This window comes from Lutra lutra, chromosome 13 (assembly GCF_902655055.1).
Source record: "Lutra lutra chromosome 13, mLutLut1.2, whole genome shotgun sequence".
Classification (NCBI taxonomy): domain Eukaryota; kingdom Metazoa; phylum Chordata; class Mammalia; order Carnivora; family Mustelidae; genus Lutra; species Lutra lutra.
The window spans coordinates 48978684-48987606 of NC_062290.1; the positions used below are offsets into that span (position 1 = coordinate 48978684).

The 8923-nt window shown below is 40.5% G+C and overlaps 1 pseudogene; it reads right to left on the reverse strand.

The window, feature by feature from the left end:
• Positions 1-275: 275 nt before the first annotated feature.
• On the reverse strand, positions 276-1221 carry LOC125083185 (60S ribosomal protein L28-like; annotated as a pseudogene).
• Positions 1222-8923: the final 7702 nt, after the last annotated feature.

Here is an 8923-nt window from a genome sequence, read left to right on the forward strand (position 1 = left end):
CCTGAGAAGTATGCTTCAAAACTTTTAAGGTCATCAAAAACAACAAAAAACACTGTCACAGCCAAAAGGAACCTAAGGAGGCATTATGACTGAATGCAAAGTAGTGTCCTGGATTGGTTCCCAGACCAGAAAAGACATAAGGTAAAAATTATGGAAACTGGAATAAAGAGTTGACTTCAGTTAATAAGGTGTCAATACTGCTTCATTAACTACAGTAATTTTATCATACTAATGTAAGATAATAATCTGGGGAATCTGGGAATCTGGGAATGGAGTCCATGTGGAATCTCTGTACTATTTTTTTTTAGGTGGTTGACATATTTATTGCTTTGAAGGTGGGGAGGGCGGGCAGGAGCTCCAAAGCCCTTGGTGGGGTGGGCCTCACTTCACTTCACAGGCTTCTGGCTGCACGGGATGGCACTGGCTCTGTAAACTGCAGCCACGCACAGGTCTGGGCTATAACTGTTCTTGTAGATCATGTGTCTGATGTTGCTGAGGGTGACCCGAGCGGTCTTGTTAATGGCGGTTTGCATGGAGGAGGTGGCAGGCTTTCACTGGAGGGATCTGCACTTCAAGATGGCCACTACACCTTCCCTCTGCCTACCAGGCTCCACACCCACAGTCTTGCAGTGAATCAGCCCCTTATAGAAGAAGGAGATGTGAGACTTCGGGTTACTGGGCTCAGCGCTGTATGTCTGTCAGCTTCTGTCAGTCAGGAAGCTGGAGCAGTTCCTCATAACCATCCATTGCTGGGCAGACATGGCCGCAGCGCCTCTCACTGCACTAGCCTGAGACAGGCTTTCTATATTATTTTTACAATTCTTCTGTAAGTCTAAAATAAAAAACCTGTTTAAAAATGTATTTTAGTTGAATCATTATGGGGTACACCTGAAACTAATATAACACTGTCTGTTAACTATACTTCAATTCAATATATATATTTTTTTTTTCAGCATCACTTTTATGCTAACATTATGTTGCTTTTATCTCTCCTTCTCGTTATGATGTTTTCTTGGCCAGACATAAGCCTACTTCTCCATCTGTCAAAACGCTAAGATTTCCTCTATAAAGTCATCTTCAACCTCTCCAGACAGTGTTCTAGTTTCTGTGCTTGATGCCAGGGCAATTACCGCAGTGGAATCATGTGCTTACCTCTTCCCACACTAAGCTGAGTTCTCCGTGGCCTGCACCACATCTCATTATTCTAACGCTGCGCTAGCAAGTGCTGACCACAATGGAGGCACTCAACTCATGTGTATCGCCTAAATCAAAGCTCATGTTACTAACACTTCTGCATTTTTAAACAAGTTCACATACATTATTCTGTACATGCCTCCAACCACTGTATGGGTTTAAAGGCCACTATTTTTCCACTTAAAATGAGTAAACGGAGACTCAGAGTCAAAAAGGTTTGTCCTAGCTTACACTGCTCAGAAGTGCCGGAAAAGGTATTCATCTCTTTTTTATGCCTCCACGTTGACTTTCCCCTCCCACTCTAGAGATAAGCTGAGGCTCTCCATCTGATTTAAGTGCTGGCTCTGTCCACTGCTCTCCTCTCTGACCTTGGAAAAGTCACAAAATCTAGGTGCACTTCAAAACCCTTGCACATTTTAATGGAAACAAATGCTAATTTTTACCTCGGAGTTTTGTGAAGATTCATGACACAATGCTTATAAATTTAGTGACTGACACTTGTAAGAGCTCTATAAATTGCAACTGCTTTTACTATTTTTCCTCTAATATTACTAATAATATAACCATTTTAGAATCAACCCATCAGCTTTGCTGAAATGCAAAAAAAGAAGATTCTATTTGTTCTATTTGAGCCAACACACAGGTCTTTTTTTTTTTTTTTAAAGTTATCCTCCCGTTTAAAAAACAAGCCCAATGGCAAAGAACCAAGTCTTCTATTTGAGATAAGCATTTGGACTGTATGACCTCCAAGTTCCTTTCTGCACATACCCTTCCATATTCTTTATTTCCTTTGCAGTCCCCCAAGTACTGTAGCCTATAATATCAGAGGTTCAATAAAGGTTGGCTGACTGAGGCTTTCCAACTCCCAACACAATCACTTTCATGATGCCAACTTTGATTCAATTTGTGATTTATGGGCATATGGAGTGTTTCGCATCCCAGAGTTTCCTCTTTTGAGTCATGATTTGCAAATGGATATAATAACCCATAAACTGATATCAGCATCCAAACAGAGCTATCCAACTCCAGTAATGAATGGCCTTTGGAGTGAAAAGACACCAGCCCATTAGGAAGGGCTCAAATGGCGAGCGAGTGTGAACAACCGCCTTCATAAAGTCAGAGTTTCTCAGTTCATTCCCCACATTCTGTCCATTTGAAGACATTGTGTGTGATGAGTGCCTGATGCAATCGGACTCTCACTCTCCTTTGGCAAGCAGGCCCGCAACAATAGACTAAACCTCGGCCCTGCCAACCCCAAACAGGCATGCCAGTCTGCCTTGTTCCAGATTTGTGGCTTGTCTCCATAAAGTCATAGTGATTCTCTTGTCTATACCAATTGCAGGCTGCAGATGGGTAGCCTAATGTTGTAATGTCGGACTAAATTCTACACAGATGAACTGGAAAATTTCCTCACTCATTCAGAAATCTGCCAGCCAGCTGTCAGGTCTCCAGGACTCCCTCACTTGCCCAGATCACCAGTGAACAGACGGTGTTCACCACAATGATTAGGCTGTGTTTTTAGTTCAAGCTCTTTGCCCCTACTGAATGATTTAATTCATTCTTCTTTCTTTAAAGACTCTGGGAAATGGTCAGTGGTATTTTCTTAAGCAGGGAGATTCTTCAAGAAGACAACTGAGAAAACAGCCAAAACCACCTTAGAGGAATCGAGCTCTTCATTGGCCATGACCCCACTCCATGCCTGATCACTATTCCAAGGCGCCCCGTGGAAGACACCCTTTTGTGCCAACAGAGATGGGGAACTGCGAAGCAGGTGCCAGCCAGTTCCTATGTACTGGACTGTCACCATCAATAAAGGACACAACATAATTTTAGGGGAACTCCAAAAGCCAAGACACAACACTTAAAAAGAAACAAGTGACAAGTGGACTACAAAGAAGTAAGAAAGGAGGGAAGAATCTATTTCATTTGCATTTCTAAAATATGAGAACATTGCACAGTCCAAAAAAAATGTCCTTTTTGCCTTCACATATTTAAATAAATAAAGAGACCTTAAATGGATTCTTCTGTGTATGGACTTTTTGAAAGGTTTTTAGGTTTTTGGGTTTTTGTTTTTTTTTTTTTTTATAGAGTTTGTTCTTCCTTTAGCATTTGATCTGGGTGCAGCCAGTTCCAAAACATCTAAGAGTGTCCATTTATGGGGTCCTTCTCTAGAGAGTGGGGATTGTGAAAAATCCCAAAGTTCTTTCTGAACAGTTTTCTCTCAGGGCACTTCCTTGCCAATTATTAGTCTAAGTGACTCACTCACATATAACTTCCCAATGAGCAGGAGCTTTGTGGTTAAGTAAGCTTAGGTTCAAAAGCCATCTCTGTCGTTTACAGTGTGCAAAAACATTTAGAGACCTATTTAATTTTTCATAGCCTCCATTTCCTCATCTTTCAGTTACTGTGAGGTCTCTATGCATGTTGTCAAGCCACCTGTCAACAACTCCCCAAACACTCCCCCTCTAAACTGTACAGAGTAGACCAATCCTGCTAAATCTGGTCCCTGCCTTCCTCTTTAATTCTATCTCAAGCTACTCTCTTCCGTTAACACACCATGCTCAGGGATTCTGACCTAATTTCTGTTCCCTAAATATACCAAGGAGTGTCTCCTCTCAAATTCTTCCTACGTCTTGTCTTTTCCACCTGAATCACCTTGCTCCCTGCTCTTTCCATAGCTGATTTTTTCCACATTCTTCAGATTTCATCTGGACTGTCACTTCCTCAATGAGGTCTTCACAGACCCCTTTATCAAATAGGTCCTCTAGTCAAGGACCCGTTGGTTCTTTATAGCTCTTTTCAGTTTGTACTTAGGTATTTATGTTTCTTGTTACCTCTCTCCTTCACGGAGGTGGAGGATATGCCTACCTAGACACATAACTCCACTGCTCCTTTACCTCCTCACAACCCCACTGTTTTGACTAATTAGCATTCATTCTTTTTTTTAGTGACACCACCCAGAATTCCTAGATGAGGCTAAATTCCCTCTGTATGTATTTTCTTAACACCCTGTACTTTTCTTCCAAAACTCTCTAATTGTAATTACTTGGCCATTGTCTCTCTTTCTTAATATCCTCATAAGGAGGACAGGGTCCAAGTCTGTTTTCTCCTATGTCCATACAGCTCAGTATAGTGCCTGACATCTAGAAGATGCTCAATAAATGTTAATTCCTGTGTGTCCCCATGTTACTATTCATTCTAAACCCCACAATCGCCTTAATTTTCCCCAAGTCTTCACGTTGATGCCCCCTTTACATGTGGATTCAACACATTTCTCTTCAGTTTCATTCTTCACGCCCTAAGTCTCTTCTACGTCAAAACTATTGTGTGAAAACCTAGAATTACTTATTTAGACAAATTTCCAGGGTATTCAATTCAAAGAAAGTGTAAATCGGAACAAAGCATAACGTATACAAAGAGAGGTGAAAACACCCACTTAATTTGCTCTGGGGGTTTAGGGTGAGTGAACAATTATACACATAAGCAATTACTTAACAAATAAGACCCAAATAGTTTGTGTCTATTATCTGATTATCTCTTCTGATTATCTCTTTCCTGATTTTACAGAAATGTCTCATCTTCTTTTGCATTTCGATTTTTCTTCTTTCTTCTGCCTCTCCACGGCAAGCTAGTTTTCACCTTCTGTATCTCCTAGCAGTGAGTATTTTTCTCCCACACTGAACCCAAGATGGCTACACGTGTTTGCACTTCTCTGTGGAATCCTCTGCTCTCAAAATTCCTAATTGGTAAAACTCATACCTCAAGGGGATAGTTGTCATATGGCCAAATCCAAAACAAGCTGTCAAATAAATAAGACCGTTGAGTGTTCTGGATATGCCAAAAGTAAATACAGAGACATCCACCGACTACTGATAAAGGTTTTGGTCCCTGTTCTGGAGGGCTTCTCGTATTCAAAGTCACCCTCATTGTAAAACTCTGAGCTTTGCAGTTAAATAATAAAGTTATATTCTTTTTCATTTTATTATAGTAATTAATAAGAATATTGCACTACATCCACGTCAAGAGTTTTCTCAAAAATATTTTCTCCTATTTAGTCCCAAGCAAAATTAAATCAACCTAAAGTTTGGGAGACCGTATGACAATAAATCACAGAAATGCTATCCAGAGAACAGTAGCAGTCTTATCGTGGCAGGAATTAATTATATAAACATTTGCAGAATTTTAAGAAGCCGGGAAAATAGGCCAAATTTATTGAAATGCAGCTGAGCCATGAAATGTTTAAGATGTCTCAGAAACATAAAAAAAATCTAGTTCTTAGCAACCTTTTAATACACTATCTCTTTAAGAATTAACAATGTAAAAATGGGGAAATAACAACATTCTTAGCTACACTGGAAAGCATCTAAGAGGTTGGCAGTAGGGAAATAAGGAGACCCACTGATGTGGGACAGTATAGTTTTCATTGCCAACTACAGCAATGAACAAGTATAGTTCTTTGAAATATAGGTATTATTTAGATTACAAAGAATTAGATGATAATGCAAAGTTAACTTAATATTTGAAGTCTAAAAGACCTATTTGCCCTCCCTTCACTTTCTGTCCTTTGTATCTATCACTTCAGTATGGCAAACAACCGTGCCCTTTGGGTCAAAGAGGCTGGATTTTAATCCTGACAATGTAACATTGTGCAAGAGACGTAAACTCTCTGAACTTGAACTCCTCCTCATCACAATAGGGTTAATAGCTGTCTCATAAGGTTTGGGGATTCAGCAAGGGGAAGTATGTAGAATTCTTGGCATAAAGGCTGGCAGACATTCAGTGCTCAATATCTATACTCACACGTCCACCTTTCACTTGAGGAAAATAGAAAATAAGCATCTCTTGTTACCTTATGACTTGAAATGTGCCCTCTGGGTCAATCTTCACAGGACTCAGTTGCATAGATCCCAAATTCCATTATACCAACTCCAAAATGTTTTACAGCAGTCGTTCTCAAAACCAAGAAGTACTCCCCCACCATTTAAAAGAGGGGAGTGGAGAAAACCATGGTTGAACTGAAATACATCAGTGGCCACCTGAGCACTTGTTAAAAAAACAACAACACAGTACTAAAAGTAAAAGGCTGTCTCTTTCGGCAATCACAACAGACAATTGCAAAGACAATTGCAAATCAGGTCACAAATCAAGTGGAAGGTAAAAAAAAAAAGAGCCACCCAAATAAGCCAGGATATATTTTACTAATTTTTAAAATCATTTTGAAAATTTAATCATAAAACTTTCAGTCCTCAAAGCCTTGGTGGACTCCTAGGAAAGAAGTCTCCCTAGGGGCACTTAGGTGGTTCAGTCATTTGGGCTCAGGTCATGATCCCAGGGTGCTAGGATTGAGCCCCACGTTGGGCTCCCTGCTCAGCAGGAAGCCTGTTTCTCCCTTTCCCAATCCCCTGCTTGTATTCCCTTTCTCATTGTCTCTCATTCTGTCAAATAAATTAATAAAAATCTTAAACCAATAAATAAATAAATAAATAAATAAAAAACAAAAAAAGAATTCACCCTACATGCCAGTTTGAAAAACAAAGTTTCATAGTAACAGAATTGTGTGTTTTTCTAAAAAGCAGACTTCAGGCTTCAGAGGCTTGGGGTGAAACCGAGGTGTGTCACAGTTTACAATGTGTCTTCCTCCCTATTTAAAATGCACTTTAACCCAAGTAAACCTCAGTGCTTTAAGAAAGCGGGGGAAGGGGAATTATGAAAACACTTCATACTTTTTTCCTATTTTTGAATCTGTTTTGCTATCTTTTCTCAATCATTGTCTGGGAATTTGGGTATCCCAGGGTCATACTCAAATCTATGCAGCTGGGGTGCCTAGGTGGCTCAGTGCATTGGATATCTGCTTGGGTCATGATCCTGGGGTCCTGGGATCAAGTCCCAGGTGGGGCTCCCTGCTCAATGGGGAGCCTGCTTCTCCCTCTTCTTCCCCTGTGGCTCCCCTATTTGTGCTGTCTCACTCTCTCTCTCAAATAAATAAATAAAATTCTTAAAACTAAACAAAACAAAAGCTAGGCAGCTAAGCTAGGATTATGATGGAACACAGCCGGCCAAATGTAAGGAGTTATAGGGAATACCCCCTCTCTCTGATCTCTGTTCGCGGCTCCTTGTGGGAACTCCCCTAGTACTTTGTGCTTACCATTCAGGGTATTTATATTAAGAACAAGAGCTAACCTTTGTTAACAGAATCTTGGCAAAGGGCTTAAAGGGTCAATAAGTATTCAAAAAATGAAGGAACAATAAGTGGCTAATTTATATTTAATAAAAAGTAGCTATCAATTCAGTTTATCTTTTCTAATGCCTTATCATTTATCTTTTTTAAAATATTTTATTTATTTATTTGACAGAGAGAGATCACAAGTAGACAGAAAGGCAGGCAGAGAGACAGAGAGAGGGAAGCAGGCTCCCTGCCAAGCAGAGAGCCCGATGCGGGACTCGATCCCAAGACCCTGAGATCACGACCTGAGCCGAAGGCAGAGGCTTAACCCACTGAGCCACCCAGGCGCCCTCATTTATCTTCTAATAAAGAGTGATGAAAAAAGCAGAAACAGACCCATAAATAAAGAGCACAAACTGACGGTTGCCAGAGAGTGGGTGGTGGTGACGAGATGGGCAAAATGGATGAAGGGGAGTGGGAGGTACAAGCTTCCAGGTATGGACTGACTACGTCATGGGTATGAAAGACACAGCATAGAGAATGCAGTCGATGATATTGTAACAGTGTTGTATTGGAACAGTGTTGGATAGTCACAGATGGGAGCTACCCTCTCAATGAGCACAGCATAATGTATAGACTTGTCCAATCACTAAGTTTTATGCCTGAAACTAATGTAACATTGTGCATCCACTATACTCAAATAAAAAACAGAATATTTACTTCCTCTCCCCCACCCCCGACACACTGCTGATATACCTGTCTCCTCACCTTGTCGGGACAAATAAAACCAAACTGGCCCAGAGAACTTCTGTCTCACCACATAGGTTGAAAAATTTAAGATTCTGAGATCCATTGCCCTATCACAGCAGCATCAACATACATGATCACAATAGTACCATCTAGCTATTTATTTTGACCAAGGGTTATCTACTCTAAATTGGATGAGGGTTAGGATTAATTACAGACATCTTATAGTTGAGTGGCTCAGTGATCACTGCCTGGAATGATCCTTATGTCTTGATGTCTATCAATATATGCAAACCAACCATCAAGTCACTAATTGGCATGATCTGCAGAAGTCTCCGGAGAAAAGCTAAGAACTGAGCACTTTCTAGCTTCAGTATACTCTTGAAGCATGCTTTCCCTGGAGATCAGAGCTGTCAACAGGCACTTTGATCATGGGAGACCATTAAGGCTCCTCCTCGCTTTCGAGATGTCAAGATTTTAACAGAAACATAATATTGCACTAAATCCAATGTCATCTTCTTGATACTTATGAGGAAGCAAAATAAAATGGGCAATTAAAAATCTATGAAGGTCGATTGATTTTTCTCTACTAGCAATTATGCCTTATAATTGTTTGCTAAAAGAGGAATTGGCATTTTACAAAACCAATGACTGGCTGGAGTTTTGTGCTTACTGAACCTTTGTGGGTTTAGAGTTTGGGTTTGGATAAAAACCAAGAGTTGAGCAGCATTTGAGCAGCTTTCTCCCATGCCTTTCATCTAGAAGCTGGCTGGTGAGCTCACGAGGTTTCTGACATTTCCCCCATTCCAACCAGGCTGG